Source organism: Falco punctatus, assembly GCF_963210335.1.
Source record: "Falco punctatus genome assembly, chromosome: 1".
Lineage (NCBI taxonomy): Eukaryota > Metazoa > Chordata > Aves > Falconiformes > Falconidae > Falco > Falco punctatus.
In genome coordinates this window covers 99275125-99297255 of record NC_137580.1, presented here as the reverse complement: position 1 = coordinate 99297255, position 22131 = coordinate 99275125, and the positions used below count along the sequence as shown (strand labels likewise).

The 22131-nt window shown below is 49.6% G+C and overlaps 1 long non-coding RNA gene across 2 annotated transcripts in view; it reads right to left on the bottom strand.

Moving 5' to 3' along the window:
* Window positions 1-4805: 4805 nt before the first annotated feature.
* The window catches only part of LOC308071053, a 112465-nt gene continuing 95139 nt past the window's right edge, over window positions 4806-22131 (bottom strand). The window contains exons 2-3 of one of the 2 annotated variants that reach the window (XR_013930970.1): window positions 21279-21430; window positions 4806-20534 (exon numbers count right to left, since the gene is read on the bottom strand). This is a non-coding gene — a long non-coding RNA (uncharacterized lncRNA). Of the gene's footprint in view, window positions 21431-22131 lie in introns of both variants that reach the window. The other variant, XR_013930969.1, reaches the window with a different exon arrangement.

Below are 22131 nucleotides of genomic sequence, written 5' to 3'. Positions count from 1 at the left end.
GACCATGGTCTTGGCTCCTTTGGTGTGGCCAACAAGGGGTTAAAATCCACCTCCCCCTTCATCCTCTCCACTTGCCAGGTCAGGGTATATTTGCTTGGATTTTACATCGGAATTTGAAGTCCATAGTTACAAGGAAACATTTATTTTCTTGCCCTTCAATGATCAAACAAGTGGTGCCGAGGCACAAGGAAGCAGAGTTTCCATTAGTGGAGCTGTTTTCTTTTTGCTGTAAAATATCAAATATTTTGACATTTCCATCAGACTTTTCTTTGTATCAAAGCTTTAATGGCAGAATAATCTCAAGGCTTTTAGACTTCATAGGTTATATATTTCTGAGCACTCCCTACTTTATAAGGGGACACTTCTGAAGGTACATGTTATTCCTTTCTCAAAGACCAAAGAAAAGGTAATAAAAACAAGAGCCTTGTGAAGACTCGGGGGAAGCAGGCTGACGGGCTGCTGGGGGCTGGGGCTCAGCACCGAGCCCCGAGCCCAGGTGTGGGCTGCCGCTTCCCAGAGCCTCGCAGCGCCGGCGGGGAGGTAAGCCACTGTCATCCCTCCTCCGTCTGACAGTCGGGGAGATGAACACGGGGGCATCATCATCACCCACGTCGTGTTCGCAAGATGGAAGAACGAGTGCATCACTTAGAGGCAAGATCCATCATGACATACTGAACTGTCTAGAGAGTGAAACCAGCTGCTTCTCCAGCAAGATCCCAAAGCAAAGCCCTTGCCTGAGTTCCGTCCCAGCCTGACATGGTATAAATATATTTTTGCTTGGTGTCAGGGCGAAGATGCCTCCAAATGAGAGTTGGAGCACCCTGGGAGGCCACTGCCTCTGGGCCAGGAGTGCCAGCATCTCCCTCCCACCCCAAGGTGGGTCCCCTCACCGAGGGGCTGCCACCCAGCCTTTCCCACTGACCCTGGGAAAGTCACAGGGCTGCATAACGGACGTGATTCCTTCTCTCTGCTGTTTTAATCAGTAAATACCTGCCATCATTGCAATTTCAGGAACAAGCTGCACCCTTCTAGCCCTTTTGGGTGAAGGAGGAGGCTCCCCCACCTGCAGGATAGCATGCCTGTGGGTACAGCGCCAGTGCTGCGCTGTTCCCAACAGCCACGTGGGCTATTTCCAGGCAGGGGCTGGAGGGGATCCCCCAGTGGGTCTGTAGCATCTGTGAGCAGCAGATTATGGGGGATTTATTTTGGCTTAGCCACTCTTTCCATTTATCTGTAGCCCTGCTGTGTGTGTCTGAACCCAGGCATCCCCTCGCCATGAGCAGCAAGGGCAGGGACAGTCACGGCCGCTGTTTGACAGAGAGGCTCGTTTTTGAGGTCGGGCTTACCAGCCTGTAGTTGACTACATCACATTTTTCACCATTATTCTGCGCAGCTCACTCGTTACCTGCTAGCTGAGTGCTATTGCCCCCGCTATTAATTCCTGCCGGGGATGGCCACTCGCTGGTGCAGCTCCTGCAGTGTTTTGCAGTGCCCAGCCCTCCTGGGAAGGAGCCAGCTTTGCCGCCTGCCTGCAGCTCTTCCCAGCCCTGCCTGCACCAGGACCAGCACAATTTCTGGAATATTTTCATGGCTGAAACTAGAACCCAAACCAGCCTTAACAGTCAGCAGTCGCTGTTTGGTGGGATGAGGCTCCTGCCTGTCCCTGCAATCAGAAATGCTGTCTGGTCTCCAGCCTTCCCTGTGGTAACTCATGTCCTTCCCAAGATCTTTATTTCTTTGGCCTTCCACAGGTTTCTGTCCATAGCTGGTTCTCACCACGGATCAGTGAGTGATGCCCAGACCTTCTTATGTCTCCAGACTGATCCAAACCCAAACATTTCTGTTCTGCCCATTACTCCCTGCAGCCTTCCACCTCAGTGATGCCCAAGTGCCCTCATTACCTTTAGTTTTATTTGTGTTTCCCCTGTACAGAATAGTCTGTTGAGTACATGCTCCCAGTCACAACAGCTATCGGCCCCTTTTTTCTCCTTTTGTTTGATTTTCCTGTTCCTGTTTGTCACAACACACTCCATAAATCCTGCCCCTCTACTTCCCCTGCGAAGGATGCTCACCCTGGGCTGCCCTCTCATGCAGCAGGTATGGAGGCGATGGGCAGCGAAGGGATCTGGAGCTGGAAGAATGGGGGCTGGAGAGAGATGGATGAGAGCACCATTGCCATGGTGACAGGGGGCATGGGGGATGCTGCAGGCACTGGTGTGAGCCCATCTTGCCTGGTCCAGCCATTCCACAGCCCGCAGGGTGGGAGCCCACCGGACCCTGCACATCTCAAGAGGAATGGGATGGAGCTGCATAGGGATGGACTGGCACAGGTCCAAGGGCAGAGCAGCAAGCCAGCGAGCAGTCAGCAGTGGCCGTGCAGCATCTGAGGACCGGCCAGGCTTTGCTGCAGAAGCTGATTCCCATGGGTGGCCGTGCTGCCACCAGCCTGGTTTTGCTACATGTGGCTGGGAGCAAAACAGAAGCAAATTATGAAGCCCTTCCACGCAGGACTCCGTTTTCTGGTCTCATGTAAATATCTTTCCAGAGCAAAATTGCTTTGAAGTTACTGTTTATCTCCCTTTAATAACAGTGTGCTTAATGTCTTGTGTCAAAGTAATTAGAGTGTAATTACTTTTTTTTTTTTTTTTAACAGGTATTTTAATTGCTGCAGGGTTAACAATGCTGCTGTGGGAATGCCTCCATTTGTACTAGTGGCCATGGCACCGCTGGCTCCGGTGCAGCTCTGCTGCTTGGCACCCTTGGGCATGCCAGCCCCATGCTCCCAGCAAAGGGTGTGTATCGCTCACTCTACTCGGCACCACGTTTCCTGGACGTTGCTCTCTTTTCTGTGTGTTTTCCAGGCATCTCTTCTCTCCCCTCAACTCTCCCTGGCTGCTCAGCTGCTGCTTTCTCCTCAGCCTCCTCTCCCTCCCAGCTCTCCATGTCCCTGCCTCTTCTTTGACTGTTTGGACTCTTTTTTCTCTTGCCTGTTTATGAATGTGTTCAGTTTCTCCTTTTCCATTTGTTTTCTCTAGCCATCAATTTTTCATGCTGGATAGCCAAGGATAATTAATTAATGATTCATAGAAATACTGTGGCTATAATACATAATTATATGATGGTTCATACCCTGTTGCAGAGCCAGTTATCACTAGTTTCAGAATAATTAAGAGATGTTTTTTAGCACATTTCAACAGCCCTTATGGAATCAAGTAGATGGGTTAATTTATTTCTCTATAAAACTCAGGGACACACCTTAGTGGCACAAGGAGACGCATTTCCCATCTCCTTTGTGGTCCTGCAGTGCTCTCTGGGCTGGGTGTCAAGGCTGGACCCCAGCCTGGCAGGACCCTCCTGCTCCAATCACAACAGAAAGGTCCCCCCTTTCCTGACCCCCTGCCCCTTCCCAGGGGAGCTCCGGTGTGGAACTGGACCACAGCAGCTTGGCTTGGGATGTGGCTTCAACATCTTGCTGCCAGGCTGGTATTTTTTTCAACAACATAACTAACATGAACATAAATAGTGACAATTAATATAAATAACGTGACCGTTAAACTTTTAAGATAATTTAACCTGTCTTTAGTTTTGCCATTTAGAAATCTGCAAAAATCAAAGAGCACCTGCTAGGTTATTTTTAAGGGAAAAAAAAATCAGATTTCCCTCATGTCACGAGTGATGAGCAGGTCTGGGTGAACAGCTCAGGAAACTCAAATAATTTTCTTAATGTTGAAAGAGACTTCTCCTCTGCTTTATGCCATACTGAAGCGGCGGGTGCCAGCACTTCCCTGGGCTCTCTGCTTCCCATGGCAGGGACCACAGGGTCCCCTCACCTCGCTCCAAGTGAAGTTCCCACTCAGGAGCATCCTACAGTAAAGCATGTACCATATTGTACACCATACCATTTTGAAGCTAAGTGTGATACTCCAATAATTATAGAGAGATTAAACAAAGACAGCTCTCAGCAAGGAGGAATTACGGGTAAGAAAGATCCTGACAAGAAAATGACAGCAAAGAGTGGCCCAAAGAGAGTTATTCAAGATTAATAACTTTGTTATTGGAGGCATTTCTTCCGTATGTAAAGGCATACATAAATACACTTGGAAGCTTCCAGATGGCCACGCCAAGAGCCAAATTCATCATGCCGTTATTTGTTTTGTCAGCGTGTTCCAACCATGAACCCAGCCAGCAAACCACTACAGGGGCTCCCCGGGCTGGGCGCCGTGGCAGCTGGCACAGCCCCTGGAATTCACCCGTAAAGGTGGAAGGTGGCTTAGTCACCCTGGCAGGTGCGTGGGAAGGAAGCAGTCCCAGCAACACCGGAGTGATGCCTGTCCAGGGCTGCTGCCTTCCTCCCACCCTGCACTGAAGGATCCAAATGTGGCCTCCTCCAGCCCGCTCCCCCAGGGCTGCCCCCCACCCGCTGGTGGGGCAGGTGTAGCTCTGTTCATCACAACTAGCTCTGGACAGCCCAAGATTTCCCCTTTCCTCCACTCACAGTGATGGTGATTTCAGAGGACTCCCAAGGGCAGGAGAGAGCAGGAGCGTTAGTGGTGGCAGGGGCAAGGGCTGCTCAGGGGCACAAGCTGAGAAAGCTGCTGGAGGGAAACAATGGGCTGGGGCTGCCCCAGCATCCCCCCCGCCATCCCAACATCAGCTGTGGAGGACCCAAGCGCTGGCACTGCACCGACCCCAGCAAAGGCAGACCCAGCGGTGAAACCCTCCTTCTCTTCTTGTCACTACAGCAGCTAAACTGTTTTGCTCCTCACATCTTCCCCACCTAAAGTGATTAGAAATTTTTTTCTCCCCCCCCTCGCCCCCCCCCCCCACCTTTTTTTTTTTAAGTACTGCAGGGTGTTAAAACCAGTCTTACTATTAGGGGCTAGACATATTCAGAGCCTTAATGATAGATTAAATACCAAATACCTTAACATTTGAAAAATGACATTTATTATACAGAGTTGTAAATAGAGAAAAAAAATGACAATAGAACACAGTGTAGATCTTACATAAACTGCACCAGTTCTGTGTAATGACTATGATAATGTCAGTGCTAACAAGCAGATAATTGGCATCACTGAGATAATTTTTGGCACCTTATGCAGAGGGGAAACTGTTCTGCATAATTATTTTACCTAGGAATATTCTTCATTTAACAGGTCTATTTGCATAACGGTTGGAACTTTTTAAGCTATAAAGGATGTTTAATATGTTGATTTGTTTTATCCACAAAACAATTGTTTATTCATGAGAACTGGCACCTGAGGACTTTAGTAATTACGCCACAGTGACCCAGTTGGAAGCAACAGCCTTTTATTAGATTTACAGGTCCAGGTGGAGGCAGGATTGGCAGACCACTCACAAACACCTAACAGGTTTTTATAGATGTTATAAACCCGAGTCATTCTCTGTAGTAAAACTTTATTTCTTTAACTTTTACAAAGTTGATAACTTCAGAATTTCACCGCTGGAAGCAGGCACCTGCCCAGTGGCTGCATGTCCCCTGTGTGCCCTGGGATAATGCCACAAAGGTCCCTGCCTCTCCAGATGTGGCATGTAACTGGAGTGAACTCTCCTCAGGTTCCCAAAGCCCGGCAGTTGCACACCATGCACATCACTGCTTTGTAGTTAAGCAGAGGTATGTGATAAAAAGGGTGCGTGGTGCGATGCATGGATGCCATGCTTATGTAGGAATTGTAATTGGATCAGCATGTAACAGGTCAATATTATCAAAGCACTGGAGTGCATAGGTGAGTGCATTTTTCAGCCCAAGCACAGTCTTGACAGGTCAGGCTGATGAGCTTTCTCAGTGTCCAGGCAATGGCTCTGCAAACATGCACCAAGCCGCCTGGAAACATAAAAGATGTTGGATGCCAGCCTTGGGATTCCATCGCAAGCAGATACCTGGCCAAGGTCCAGGTGCTTGGTGGTGCTTTTTCTCTAAGGCTCTAAGCAGCCCACATTTGTCTTCCTCTGCCACCCTGTCTTGAGGGAACCTCACGCCATCTTTGCCAGATCCTGCACTATATATCAGAGCAGTGTTTGTCCTATCCCAAATACGTTTCCAAAGCACAGAACAAACTCTGGCTTTGACTGTGTGTTCCATACCAAATCCTCAGCATCCTGTTCATCCACCCAGCCGCCACCAGCGTGATTCATAGCGGTTCTGAGGCTTAAAGTCCACGTTGGAAAAGTTCAAATTCCCCACAGGTTACACTTTGACACTTACTTGGCTTCTCTGTCTCTGTTTCTGAATCTGCTGGCAAACAATTCCTGTAGCTAGGAAAACACCAGATATTCTCTGACAAACACTTTACATCCAGCAAAGCACTCTTGACACTTTGAGAGAGGAACCATCACTAGAGCAGCTACAATTGCCTGAAATTTCCTAGCAGACACTCAAAGCTCCCAAAGCCATACTCCTTTCAGCCCTGTGCCTCGTGCAGTCATTGCTTACAAAGAACACCCTTAGGGAATATAATTGCAAGCAAGAACTTTGCCAGAAACTAGCAAGTCGATAAAGAGAACCTTTTAAACTCCAGTTTTATGAAAAACACATCCAGTCTTTTAGATCCCACATCAACAAGGCCAAAAAGAATTGTTAGTAAATCATTACTACAGCTTTGATTCTGCAAGGTCTCACGTATCCCTAAAGTTTCAACCTGTGAGAACTCCTATTGACTACCAAATTAATCATGTGCTTAAGTGCCTTGCTGAGTAAGAGCCCTAGAAATGATTTGCCAACAGTCTTATTGCAAAGCAGCTCCACACTCTGCCAAAGCAGAACCAGACACACATGCAATGTTTGGATTCTGGAGCTGGAAACAAAAGCCATTCCCTGTGGTCTTACCCTGCCACTGCACTCATATGGCAGCTATTCACCTGGTGATGGTGAAGGCAGGACTGGTGTGGGAGCTCAGCGCCAGCACCCACAGCAGTGTCCCTTGCAGCAGGTCTCAGCTCACCAGCCCATGGAGGGATGCCCTAAGTTTTGTTCTTTGTAGCTGTGAGTTTGCTACTGAATTCAATTTCTTTTAGTTTTCCTGCTACCTGATCAAGCAAACCGTGCTTGAGCTGAGCAGCAAGATAATCAGCATGCTCACAGTGCACGTACAGTGTGTGCCCCAGCCTCGCAGGGTTGGAGTCTGTTCCTCATACAGCGACACTGATTTTGAAAGTAACGCTTCCAGGGCCAGCTGAAATATGTGTTAAATATGAGCAAGTTAGAGTGTTATCACCACACCATAACTCAAGGAAAGTTCTGGCAAGCTGTGCAGCATGTTTCACTGAACATGCCTGCATCAAGTCCAGCTTGTTATTGAACAGCAAACACTTTCTGGTGGTGAAGCTGACCTTTGCGGTGGCGATTTCCATCAGTGAGCATCAACGTTCACACCACAGGGCTGGTGTTTGCCCGGGGTGGACCTGTCACGAAGCCAGTGTCTGGCGCACGGTGGTTGCAGCTCTGCAGAGCCCAGGCACGGACGCAGCAGCCGGTGCTGTGCAGCAGGAGCAGTGGAGGCAGGGGGGGTGAGGGCTGCTGGCTTGGTGCTCGAGGCAGTGGTGTGTGGTGTGGAAAGCCTCGATCCTCCGGCTGTGCGCAGTCTCCCTGTGACCTTAGTCAAGTCATTTAAAGTCTCTGCTGCTCAGATCTCCACTTCCAGTAGTGCCGCGTCTCTCCCTCATGTAGCCAGGCTCTAACCTGGGGTATGAGAAGCCTCCCAAAGCCCGGCGGTAGCCTCTGCACGATGCTGCCTTTGAGGAGTTCATAAACTGGAATACTCCATCTGCGCAGCTTGCAAATGATGGGCTGCTGCCCTTAAAAATCCTCTTCCTGCAGCCTTTCATCTGCCCTGCTTTAGGGAAAACTATTTCATTTGCTAAAAGACTTAGTTATTCTCTGAACCTGCAGACATCATTTTTCCTGTGAAAAAGCTAGCTGTGTAACTCATTATTTATTATGCTTGTCCGTATATGTGTATATATCTTAAAGGTCTTTTCTGACCTAAATAATTCTATGATTCTATGTAGTGTGCACACTCGTCTGCACTTCTCTGCAAACTTATGGGCCTGCGACTTTCAGCTCAGCTGACTTTTTAAAGATTAAATTCCATTTCTTCCCAAACAAGGCTGGTGGCTTTAGTGAAGAGAGGTCTGTAACGTGTTTGCACACAAGATGTTTAACTTCTGTGTTTTGATGAGGTTTCCCTAACCTTCATTCTAGGACATCCGCTGGAAGGAATAGCCTGTACCGAAGCAGTGGACTCGGAGTCAACACATCACACAATTGTTCTTTCAAGGCCATCTTACTGGCCCCTAATATTCTGCAAAATGTTTCACTCTCTGCTGTTTTATGAATTTTAAGTGCAAGCCTGCTGCTTTTCAGCTCTCACCTGGAGCTCCCAGTGCCCAGAGCCATCCTTGCCCCCCTCACCCTTGCTGGCACATGGGACCCAGAAGCACGCCAGCAAAAACCTCAGGCGTTTCCAATAGGTCCAGTCCATCTGCTGCATGAAAGAATCCTAAGTGCCTGCCTTAAGTCACCATCCTCGCACGGTCAGAGAGAGGTGTCCAACCTTCTTAAGGGTTAGCAGGTGATAGCTGGAAGCTGCTCTGCTCTTACTCATTGAAGGACCATAACTGCTGCATCCCCGTTCCGCCCACAAGTTCTGTACCACTTTTTTTTATGACTCCACCAGGCCATCTGTCTCAAGGATGGAGACCACACTCACTCCTGCTGGATTTTTCTCCTTTTCAATTCCCAAGTCAGCTCTAGTTCAGTGGGTTGATTTATTACTACTCCTCCGTGCTCCCTGGCTCCGTGCCATGACAGGGAAAATAGCAGCTCAGGTAATATTCTAAATACAAGGAAACATGGTCCCATGCTGACAGCCATCGGCATCGTGCATCCAGGCTCACAGCTGTGGTCCCTGCTGAGCCCCAGCACATGGGAAGGGGGTCGGCACCCCAGTGATGGGGCTGCCGCTGCTGCGGCTGTCAGCGATGCTCCTTGGTGCTGTGCAGAGGTTTGTTTCACAGGTGATGATCAGAACTAAATCTCTGCTCCCTGCCCTTGTGAGACTCTCAGAGGGGGTGTCACAGCTCTGTCAAAATACGGGAGAAGGGCTTCAAATTCCCCTCTTTCCTCTGAGGATGACGTGGCAGTATTTTGTGTGTGAGAGAGGTGGAACCGAAACTCGGGAGCTGTGCCGTGGTGGAGGACAGGCAGCTCCCTGGCCAGGGGCTGTACGGCACCTGGCACAGAGCCATGCGCCCTGCCAGGTCTGCAGCACTGCCCTTAGCTGTGCCAGCAGCAACGATGGTGAGACACGGTCCCCAGGTATGGCATTGCAGATGTGGTGTGGAGCACTGGTCCCCATCCCCAGCTCTGGAGGGACAGTGGGAAGGTCTCAGCACCGGTAAGGGATGGATCCTCATGGAGAGAAACCAGGAAGCCTGGGGAGCTCCAGCTTGGTTAGGATGAGGGGAAGATGGTCAGACTTTGCAAAATGCTGCAGGTGACTGCATCTATCATGGCGTAAGAAACCAGCCTGCCTGCATGGGCAGAACAGGCAGGGAGGGACCCGGCTTTTGTGACAGGCTACACAAAGGGGAATCGTGGGGTGTGACTGTTCTGGTTGTTTGGCTGATAGAGCCCATCTAGATTCAAGATGCTGAGGACATTATTGATCTAAACAAGTTGTCAGTGAAGGAAAAGTTGTAATTGGTGTTGTAGTTGCATTGTAACACACCAGCCCCGAAGGGAAATTAAAGTTTGTAGCTAATAAGGTTGTATGATCCTTCAACCTTTGATGTATTGAATCTCGAGCAGCCCATGGAATACTGATTTAATGCACAAAGGATCATTTTTAATAGTAGCTGTACCTCCAGTTTCCTCTGATCCAGCTCTCCTTTCGATCCCACCGTGCAGTGTGTGCAGTGGGGATGCTGCAGCAGTGAGGGGATGGCTCATGGTATGCAGGGCAGCATCAGTCCACTGAGCTGGCATCCTCCCTCCTCTGCCCTTTGGTCCCTTGCTTCAACTCCCACATTTCTGTGAGTCCCTGACTCTTGCTGTATGAATAAAACAAGCAGGAATGATGTCCAGGGTAATGCAGTATTGCTTGGGGGTGTGGGGGTGTGCGTGTGTGCGCGCCCATGCACACATGCTGTGAGAATTAGCCAGAAATGGCTCACCTTTGCGTGGCTCCCCACATGAAGGACTATTTCTTAGCTTTAGACGATAATAATTCTTCCAGTGCCTTGGGGAAGACAGGATCAACGGGCTGCACAGCTGATAAGCAAGAGGGAAATACAGTCCTGGTGTCTAACAGTAGAAGTGTGCTCATGCTGTGCCAGCAGCGGGCAGGAGGGGAGGCGGTAACCTTTTTCCAGTGTGCACAGGCAATGGGCACCCCTGGCTGCAGCAGGTGCAGGTGCCCATGTGTGCGAGGGCTGTGCGTGCACATGCACCCACCCTCATGCCTACAAGCGTTACTTGCTTTTGCTCTGCCCTGCAGCTTTTGCTGCCTGCGCCAGCATTTGCCAGCAGCCCCGGCACCACAGCCACAGCGCGTGCGGGCTGGCAAGGCTCCAGCTACAGCCTGCGTGGGAAAGAGCTTACGCTGTGACTCCTCTAATTCATGCCATAGCTGCTGCTGCCACTTCCATTCAGAGAATATGAATTTTGCAACAGTTTCCTGAACTCAGCTTTCAGCGAAGGTGCAACGTCTCATTGTCCCGCCTGGCCATGATTTCCTTAAAGAAGCAATTACTGATGTTTCTAAGCACAACTGCCTGCTCTCCCATTCATCACCTGCAATTATAAAACATAAATCTGCTAAAAAGAGTCAGTCCCTAAAGGTCACTAATCAGGGAAATTAATAGTCCTCAAGTTTTTGTTTGGGAAGCCAGCACAGGTGAGGCACATTGGCCTAGGGATGCAAGCCCAGGGCTGGGCTGGGCATCCCTCATGTGTCCCAGCATGGAGGACAGGAGACTCCTGTGACCCCGCATCCTCTTGCGCTGCTTCTTGCTGAGCCTCTGCTTTCCCAGTCACCTCCCACTCTAGCAGCCAGCCTGAGTGATGTATCTCACCGTGCCTTCACAAAGACACTTCAATTCTGTGTTATGAAGACACTCTTTCTAATTACTTCAGTTAATTAGTGCTTCACAGCCACCACAGGTTCTGCAGAAGGAGCATGCCATGATGGCGCATCACCATCCCTGCCCACCACGACCCCGCCGCTGCCATGGCAGAGGAGACCCCCGCTCAACCCCTGTGTCCCTGCCATAGCAGAAAGGACCCTCACTCCACCACCATGTTCTCGCCATGGCAGAGGGGACCCTTGCTCTATCACCATGTCCCCACTATGACAGAGGGACCCTTGCTCCATCACTGTGTCCCCACTGTGACAGAGGGGACCCCTGCTTCTCCACTGCCTGGTGGGTCAGGGATGCGCCCCAGCTCCTAAATCCCTGCTGAGGACAGCAGGCAATTTAGACCTGAGTGCAGCAACTAATTAAATCAATATGAGATAATGAACAGCAATTAGAGGTCCAGCTAGGCACATCTTCTCTTGTAAATACTGTTTCTCTCCCAACGGGAAGCTCTTTTTTAATAATCTGTTTGTGTTTCATTTCCAGGAGCTGTAATTCCCCAAAGAAGCAATTTGGGAAAGTGATTTGTTTGTCTGTATAATTGCCAAAGCACTTAGTTAGACTTGTTTGTTTTTCTTAGCTCCTGCTACTCCCAGAAAGAAACAATGCGGATATTGCTTGCGTTATTTTTGGCTCTCTGATAATTTCTAACGTTGTGGGGTTGGGGTCGGGGGTCCCTCCACCCCTGTGCACTATGGAGCTGGCTCCTGTCTGAACACAAGGCATAACCGCAGACACTGTCCCCTTCACCAGGGGCTCGGGGGGCTGCAGACCACTGAGGCAAAGCCAAAAGAATGTGGGCAGTGACCAGCGAGGAGCTGAGCCCTGCACCCAGAAAGTGGTGCCAGAGGGAAAGAAGGAAATAAAACCTTTTCCTTCCACAGCTCCCAGGGCTGCACCTCTCCTAGAACAGCTCTTTCATTCTTGGCTTTGCAGCAGAGGTTTTGCAGATGTTCTCCATCCAAGCACCCTTATCTCTTCAGCACTGCTGCGCACTCCCCTGCGCTGTGTCAGCCCAGGCAGGATCTCCTTGTGGGGAAGTTTTTCCCAGCACCTCATCATAGACCATCCCTGAGCCTACAGTTCTGCTGTCTGTTTTCCTCTGCAGGGATCAGACTGTACATGCTGTGTGGGGCGGACACAGCCTCGGTGTGCCGGGGGCATTGGGATATTTCCAGCACTATTTTCTCCCACATTCCCCACAGACCCTGACCTGCTGCTTCCTCTTCAGCCCTTGCTTATTGTGCAGAAGTTTTCCATGAGCTGCCCACAGTCACACCCAGGGGTTTTTTCTCGACTGCCTATGACTCCTTTATAGCTCTCAGAAGGTGCACAAGCAGTTCGGCTTATTCCTTCCCTTAGGCATCATTACAGTGACCCAGCCAGGAACACGTCACCTGCCCAGGCTGCCCACCACAGATTTGTGGGTCCTTTCAGAGTCTCTCTAAATCAAGCAAAGTCAACATTCCCATGACAATTTCATTAAAAACTGAACCTCAGCTCTGGAGAGCCACACTTTTCCCACAGCTCAGGGCTCGCTGCTGCACGTTTGGGAGCTAGCAGTGAAAGTTATTTTTGCTATACTGGAATTATTAGTGCCTCAGCCTGGAACTTGCCCCATCACGAGGTTCATGGCAGATCCACTGCTTCACCTCACCCACTGAATGGGATGGAAACAGGACAGAAAAAGCAGATGGATTAAGGAAGCAGCAGCAGCCCCAGGAGCTTTTCCATCCCATTTTGGCCCCTAGGACCACCCAGAAGCAAACCCCACCCCAATTATGTCCCATGGATGTGCCCGAGGGTTTTGTGTTGACCAGACGCTTTGGGAATGGTGCGCATGGCTTTTGTGTGATAACGGCTCCTGCAACTTGCTATGTGAATGCTCACCGCCATTCAGTCATATTAAATTGCAATAACCTTTCAAATTAAACCATGCACCTTGTTTATTAGCAGTTAAATGCTTCCCTGAGCCTCTGAGCTACAGCGGGACATAGGATGCTTGGTATACAATCCCATAATTGGATATCTATTGCTTGTTTAGTTTGCAGCCAATTAGATAGCAAACAGGTTATGGTCTGCGTACGTATTAAATATGACTTTCAGCACTTCCTGCAGGGATTAGTTATTATTTAATTCAGCTGTGCTACAGGCTTTGTGCTATGTCAGGTGATGGGGGCCCCTGGCAGCCCCTGTGCTCGGTCTGTGTGGGTTACCGGAGTTAGTGGGAAGAGGAGGAGGAGGATGGGGATGGTGCTGAGGTCTCCCTGTGCGCTGGGACATAACCCAGGTAGAGCTCCAGGTAGCCACAGGGTGGGTGCTGGACACGGAGGGGTGGGCAGTGGTCACCCTTGCTTTGCAGAGGAAAACCCTTGACTGCCCATCTCAGCCTGCATGGGGAAGCACCGGGCACGCAGAGGCCGAGGAGACCCCCCGCCAGAGCCAGCCCCACGGCAGGCATGCCCCGGGCTGCACGCCTCACACCTGCGGGCGGGAAAATGTTCTGTGTTGCCAAAATCAGAGTGTGTTTTGCTTCTCTGTCTCTCGCACTGCTGAGCTGACTCCTCCAGGGCAAATATTCGTTCTGTCTCTCTGTTTCACATCTCAAAACCTGAAGCTGCACAGTGTTTTCCTTGCAGCTTTGAAAAGAGACAGGCATATTTTGACAAACTAGGATTATCTGAAATCATCTCTCTTAGTGTGAGCAGTTGCTGTATAGAACTTAATTATAAATTAATTAATAGCAGTAAATTTACAACCCAAGCTAGAGGGAGAAAGAGGTAGGAAAGATGATTTGAAAGTGAAGGCAGTATGCCTGGAACATGCAAAGCCAAAATAAAAGTCGCTCTCCAAGCAAACGCTCCTGCAGCACCTGGAGCAGTAGGTACTGCCAGCGGTGCACTGTGGTGCAGCGTCCAGAGCAGCTGCAAGCCCCACGGTGCCAGACCTGACCCACCTGGGCACAGTCTTGGCTCTTCAGGCCCCGTTCCATCTGACACGGCCAGGACTCCCGAGGGACCCTCAGCTCAGGGTGCTGGGCAATGCTGGACCATGGTTGTAATTCCAGGGTGCATTGATGGAGCTGGGGCTCCCCTTAGGGTCAGCGCTTACTCCTGTCCCTTTGCCCCTTGTCCTCCACGGCTGGCACAGGCAGAGTGCAGGCAGCCAGGGTGGGACGTGCTGTGAGGATGGGGTCTCACTGCATCCCTTCTGCCTCTCTAATGCTGGCATCAAGCCTTGGGAAAAGCAGCTGCAGTCCCTAGTCAGAGGGCTGCAGGCGTTGGGGTGGGCAAAGGTGCATGCCTGCCGGTTGCATCCACCATGGGCACAACAAAGCACCCGAAGTGCCTGGCTGGCAGGGAGAAGGGCCAAAATGTGTATTTGTTCCCATTGCAGCTGCCCTGTTCATCCCCTGTCCCTGTCCGGCAGAGGAGCCCTGTGGTGTCCCATGTGTGCTGGTCCCTGTCCCCGGGGATGGCCACAGAGTGAGGACCCTTCCAGCCGGCAGGGCCAGGCACAGTGCCCCTGTGCCAGCTTTCATTAAGGCTGACCAGGTTTATCAGCAAAAGTGATTTATGGTGAAAGTTAGGAAAGGGAATAAAGACATTTTAAATAAGAACGTAAGATGTAAAGCAATTAATTTAATTCTTTTGGGTCCTTAAAAATAGGTTTAATAAAAGGAAAAGGACACGCTTGGCGTGAGCTGAAAAGCAAAATCATGAAGAAGGCAGAATTTTTTTCAGTTCCACTGTTGAGAGCTGTAGTGCTTGTTTTGAATTGTGACAGAGAGAGGAGAACCCTGACATTTACCTTTGCTTTTCACCCGCCTCTCCCTGGCTCTACCTGCTCCATTTGCAAACTGACCTCAGAGGAACCTGCTGCTTCCAAATGACCAAATTTTAGTTATTTCTGAAATATCAAATTACAGCCTCTTTAGGTCTCTCGAGTTTCGGATCTTCTGAGGCAAGGTGCTGGGTGCCAGCAAGGTCTTAGAAACAAAAGGAACAAGTGATACTTCTGCATAATCAGGCATCAGCCCAGAGACGTGGGCACTGCAATAACTGCAGCGACAGAGAGCTCTGCCTTCATGTCTGTCCTCAGCAAACAGGGAATGAATCCTGATCAATGTGTGCCACCCATGTATTTTAAAAGCAGTTGCTTTCTTGTCAAAACTTTCACAGTAGCTGTGGCAAAGACTTTTACTTTTGCTTACAAAACAGCGCTGGGATTTCTCCAGGGAGGCAATGGATTCTGAATTTGTAAAGCTGCTTTCACTAGCAGCAAGCCTGAAAGAGGAGTTGAGATAAACATTCACATTTTTATTTTGCTGCTACGGTTCTCTAATGGAGCTTCACAAGCAAAAAGATGGCCCCTTTTGTGTACCCTGGGTGTCTGTTGGTGGGGTAAGCCTCAATCCTTTATAGAACAGGGGATTCTGAGCCATTTCCAAGCGGAGAAGTGTTCACCTGTGGTGGAGCTGAGCTGATCAGCCTCCCTCCAGTGCACAGAGCCCTGGTCCCAGCTGCAGCACAGCCCTGTGCCCTGTCCCCCACCACTCCCCTCCTGTGACCCCAGACTTCCCCTTCCAGCACATCTATCTCTTGAAAAAATTACCTGGGGAGGGTTTGGTCCAGGAGCCCTGTGCATCACCCACCTGCCTGAATTTGGGCATAGGGAGGCAGCCGAGGTGGAGGTGGGAGATGGTGATGGCATTGCAATGTCCTCCCTGCAGCAAGTGCTGTGCGTGCTTGGGCATGGGGTCTGGCCCTGGGGAATCCCATCCCTTTGCAGGAGGCTCTGGGTGCGCACCCATGTGGGGTGCAAACCCAGCTCAGCCTCCTGCTGCTGGGCGGGGACCCCTGTGTCGGGATTTCTCCCAGAATTTCCCTGAGCACTCCCTAAGCCCTTCAGGTGATGAGCTGCCTGTGGGATGCTCGCTGTGCTGGCAGTGCTGCCAGGCAGGGTGATGAAGAATACATTGCAGCCTATCATTAAGGTTTGTTGTTGTTTTTTTAATTTGGGTAGGATTTTTCAGACATCAAACATGTTTCTGCTCAGCAGGAGCCATTTCAGAGTCAGTGGTCCTGCCCACTCCCAATGCGCATCACCCCTTAGCATGACGGTCAGGGAAGCAGCAGCGGGCAGCTTGTGAAGGTCCAGTTCTTGTGCTCAAGTTCAGATGGCCATGTCAGGCAGTCCCTGAAAACACCAGCCAGAGTGACAGATTGCTTTTCCAGCTCAGCAGCCACAGCCCAGACCTGCAAGGGGCAGGAAGGGGCTTGCAGGCGAGGCAGCTGCCCACCTCCACGCTCATTACATAGGCAGGAAATTCCCCCCAGTTGGGCTGTCGGTGTTTCAGACTTGTTCCTGGTGGGCTGAGCCCTCCTCTCCCAGGAGCAGGGACAGAGCAGCAGTGCCTATCAGGTCCCCAGCCCCGCACTGCTCCATCACCCGTGGGCAGAGCTGGGGTGCTGGGCTCCCACTCCGGCTGTGGCTGGGCAGGGCTGATGGCTGAGCCCCATCACCGGCAGATAACATCAGCTCGGGGGGTTATTTAGAGAAACCAGCAAATCCCTCTAGCGCCAGATGTTTTCTGCAAAAACGCTTTTACATCCACATCAAAACATCCCGTGGGGATGTTCTCTTCTTTATGAATTTTTCAATGAAATAATCCCAGATCAAACCCGATCCATTTTGACTTTCCTCACTCTCTTAAACATTTCAAAGGTAGTGATGAATTATAGTATATTTCTTTTTTTCTTCTGTTTTATCATAATATTTAACAGCTGTCAGGTCGTGTCATTCTAATAAGGTTGTTTCAGTGTTTATGAATCGGAACGTTTCTCCAGAATTTCCATTCTGGGAAATACAGATTTCCGTCTCTGCAAACTCACTCTGGAGAAGAAAAATTTCAAATACTCACCCCCTCTCCTGGAAAGGCATCTTGTTTTCCAAATAGGTTGAAGTTAACACAAAGGTGAAGTGCTCCCCATTTCACCCCAGCCGAGGGTGCACCGAATCCTGTCCCATCATACATACCAAAACTGCTCTGAAAAGTAAAGCACCTCCCCCAACTAAGTCCTCCATAAGCACATCTTTTAATTTGTGGTATCTATTCCTAAATGCAATGAGAAAAGAAAACTCTTTCCCAGAAAGTTGTTTTACTCTGAACTCTTCATCTCTTCCGGAGAGAATGCCTGAGTTTTGTCAACTTCTTAAAATTCTTGTTGTAAATTGTTTTGGGTTTTTTTTTGTGTTTTGTTTTGGTTTTTTTTGTTGTTTTTTTTTTTTTTTTTGTTACAGAACATCATAAATTAGCTGTCACCGTTTTTTAAAGGTTACAGAATGTGTAAAATAATGTTTGCCCGATTCAGAAGTGCAGTAGTTTATGCAATTATAAAATAGCACATCAAAAAAAGCCAGCCTTTCCCTCGCTACTTGCATAATTCATCACTCATCCTGTTGTCATGGGCGAGACCTCTCCTATCTTGCAGACAACAAAAAATTAAGTTTACATTCTCTTCTCTAATTAAAAATTTAAAAGTTTAAAAGAAGAGAGTTTGTAAACTGTACAACCATTAAAAAGCTGGAGACATGCCGTTAAAAAATACAAACTCTAATGACAGAAATAAACCACGGTTTTCTGTTTCCACTCTCCCGAGCAGGTGAGGCTGCGGGAAGGAGCTGCGATGCAGAGAGCAAAGCGCTGAGCTCCAGGGGGCTGGGGCAGCCAAGCGGGGGGCACTGGGGGAGTGGGGGTACCTGGCCGACCCCCAGGTGAGGATGGCCACCGGCTGGGCTGCCCTGCACGGCTTGTTGGACACCGAGCCTGGGAGGAACACACAGGTGCTGGGATGGTCTCATGTATGTATATGGACATGTATGGCTGTGTGTTTATGTACATACAGATACTTAGATACGCATACACGCATGCTTATATGCAGGCATATGTGTGTATATATATTTATATATTAATATATAATGTATATTTTTATAGATATATTTGTGTATATATATACACACACACATAATATGTATATATTTATATATGTAGTTTTAACTTGAAGGAATCAGCAGTTTCAGGTACCTCAACTCTGCACCAGCACAGCTGGTCACAGACCAGCCCTTATCGTGTAGCTCAAAGGCAAATGTGGCTTTTCAGTCCATCAACAAATTTTAGACCAAGTGAACAGATACCGAGGACGAAGCACTGTGCCAAGGGTGCCCTGCTGTGGTCAGACCTTCCCGGCAGGGGGGACCATGGCTGCACAGATGCTGCGGGAGATGGAGCAGTCGCCAGCCCACCCGGGCATCCCAGGAAAGGGATGGCAGCACCGGGGAGGTGGTGCATGGGACAGGGATCAGGGGAGATGCCTGGGAGAGTTTCCTGATCACTGATGGGATACCACTGAGACAAACTCCACAGAGCAAATACAGGTGGTAACCAATGCTCATAACGTGTTTTATGTGAAAACACACCCATAAATCAGGCTGAAATATTATAATCCCAGAACTGAGAAGGCTGGATTGCTCCAGTTACCCGCACTGTGCCCTGTGGTAAGAAATCACCCCACTCCCCTGGCTCCTCTGATTGCCACCCTGGAGGGTCTCCCTATGGTGCCCAGGCTGGGTGCACTGCGCTCCCAATGATGCCGAGCGGCAAAACCAGCATTAAGGGAATCAACAAGGCCGCCTCAGAAGAGGCCAAGTCAGAAATAGCGGGCCCCATTGCCTAATGGGACTTATCAATTATTATCTCAGACTATATTTCTTTGAGGGGTGATTGTTTCACAGAGCCTGACATCTCATATAGCTTTAAATTACTCACAACCGGGACGCCTTACAAGATAGCAGTAAAATCAGGAGAGGATTGGGCAATGTAATTATAGTATGGAAATGATGTTGATCGCTCAAGCAGGGAACAGACCTTGAATCGAAGCCTGCTCCGCGCTGCCGCCCTGCACCTGCGGAGCCGGGAGAGCAGCAGCAGCCACGGCTCCTCGTTAGGGATCTGCAAACAAGCGCGCACTGATGGCGGGCATGGAGGAGAGAGCAGGGTCTGTGTGTGGGGCGTGGGCATGGAGGGGCTGGAACTGGTCTGTGGGCCAGAGACCAAAGGAAAACGGGGCCACGATGGCCAGGCACTGGGTTACGCGGGTGCAACTCGCCTTTAGGCTGAGGATTAGCAAAGCCCAGTGTGTGGCTCTGTTGCAGCAAGACCCACAGAGATGCTGCTCAGTGCCTTTGCCAAGGGGCAGTTTCCTTTGGAAACCAGTAAAGGGAGATTATGGTTCATGGGGTTTTTTTCTTAGAAAAAGGATTTTCTAGAAAAAAAAATCAGCAGTAGACATTTTCATATTGCAAGTCTAGGAAGAATTTCTAAAAAGTTAAAAAGTGTTTTCATGGACACTTTCAGCAGGTATGACTCTCCTCCTTCCCTGTGCAGAGCTGACACCTCCCAGCACACTGCTGGCGGTATTGGGGGCATTGTGGAAGCAGACAAGATTGAAACGAACTGGCCAGAAAGCACTCCCAAGGAAGTGCCTGGGAGCTGGGCTTCAGCAGAAGAGACAGCTATTTTCTTTTTTTTTTTTTTTTTTGTTTTCCCCTATTTATTTATTTGTGGGGATAGAGTTGCTGTCGTGGCCATGATGTGTTGGATAAGGCACACACACAGAGATTAAGAATTGCACTGCACCAAGACATCCCTGGCTTTGCTGGGGCAATGCTCCTGGGGTGCAGCAGGGATTCTGCACTCCTTGCACAAATAACGTGTTTAGTCATTGACCGAAGTTCAAATGTTCCAGCAAAAATAGCCTCAGATGCAAATCTGACTTTAAAACCTCCTGAAGCTGGTACCATCTAACTGAAACTACTTGGCAAATTTATATGCACTGTTGTGATGGATATACGCTTCACAGGCAGACCCTGCCTGCACTGCCTCTAAAATATGGGGCCGCAAAAGAAATGGGTAGTTCAGAAGGACCTTTAAAAAGGCCAAATTTCCTTTCTTGGACTTCTGATGTGCTACAACCAGAAATGATCCAAAAGTAGCATTTCCATTTCATGTCAGAACTACAAGGCTTTGAAACTTGGTTTTACTTTTAATCAGCATTATTCTTTTTTATTTATTTAAAAAACAATATTTCAAAACATTTTACTTCAGCTTTGCTACTTTGGGTCTTTTACCATATTCTGTATCACTGGCACAGGTTTCCCAGAAAAGCTGTGGACGCCCCATCCTTGGAAACGTTCAAGGTCAGGCTGGACGGGGCTCTGAGCACCCTTGATCTAGTTGAAGATGTTCCTGCCCATCGCAGGGGCTTTGGACTAGGTGACCTTTAAAGGTCCCTTCCCACCCAAACCATTCTGTTGTTCTATGATCAGAAGTAGAGATTAAAAAAACAAAGGAAATTACAAGAATGAACAGTTTCATCTAAATGAAATGTTCACATTTAAAACAATATAATAATATCCCACCAAACTGTGAGGAAGTTGGTGAATCCCTTGATGCACTAATTTCCCAGCAGCTGCCTTCTCCTGTTGACAGCATGTCCGTCAGAGCATTTCCAAGCACAGGGGTGGGTAAAGGCATCTCAGCGGTGCAGTGAGCAGGACCAGGACCAGGGCAGGGCGTGATGAGCACCGTTTGGAAGCACCCCCCTGCTGAGGATGCGCTGTTGGGGGGTGCATGCTGCAGGCACATGCCACGGGCTGGGGGTCTCGGCTGGGCAGGTCCCTGTCACTGGTGGGCACTGCCTCAGGGCTGGGAAACAGCCGGTGTGGGACCCTCGCCTAGCTGCAGCCACTGGTGCGTGAGCTGGACACGCTGGCCAAGTGTGGAGATCACCAAGTCCAGGATGGAACGAGGAGATTTGGGAATTAAGGTGGTTGAGGATTACAGATGTTTGTGCCATTTTTTTTATTCCCTTTCAAAGATTACTGCTTCCCCCACTTTCCTTTATGATAGACTCATGTTTTATGGCTGCTAATCGTAAGCGCCTTCACCTGAGACAATGCTCCCAGTTACCATTCACCTTCTTTGGAGACAGAACGAGTTCCAAAATAAGAAAAGTGCACAGACTTGTCAGAAAATCACAGGCAGAGAATGAAAAACTCACTTGGCATTTTGCACACACTTGTACTGGTCTCCTTGTGACTCCCCAGGAGTGGTTTTGTGACTCCCCAGCAGTGGTTCCCAGGCTGCCCTGTGCCGCGGGGAGCAGCCCACTGCTGTTAGTACCTGGTACCAGAATCAGTATTTTGCAGGATGCTGCTGGGAACAAGGGTACAATATGAGCCTGGCTGGATATTTGCTGGTGACAACCAGCAAGTCTGTAGGAAGGAAAATGAATGTCCCTGAGGACAGTCACACAGCAGTGCCTTCGCCTTCAAAGGCAGAGCTTTGGTGGGAGGGCTGGGGCAGGGAGCAGTAGCCTATGGGCACAGATGACAGGGCTATCAATTTGATGTTTTTAAATGCTGGAGCAGGAATGCTGTTTCCAGAAGAGCTGAACAGCAAAGGCAGAAATCATGACTTGCCTTTTTTTTTTTTTTTTTTAATTAAAAAGCCCTGCTTTCTCCAACTCCTTAAAAGTTGATGCTCTGTCAGCCTTAACAAGCCGCTGTCAATCCATCCCCAGCTGTGCCTGGTGCTGGGGAGGAGCAGAGGCAGCGGAGCCCGGGCACATGCAGGCTCCGGCACATGCAGGCTCGGACACATACAGGCTCGGGCACACACAGGCTCGGGCACACATGGGCTCTGGCACACACGGGCTCAGGCACACACAGGCTCCAGCACACAGCCACCACCAGCTCCCTCCCAGCCCCAAACGGGGCTCTGCTCTCTGTCAAAGTCGGTGTTGGGGGAGGACTGGCTCCAGCATCCCTCCTCTGGGAGCAGACCCCGGGGGTTGTTGGATCAGTGGAGGGGCTGGAATGAGCCCCCTCTGGCTGAGCATCCCCCACATCCCC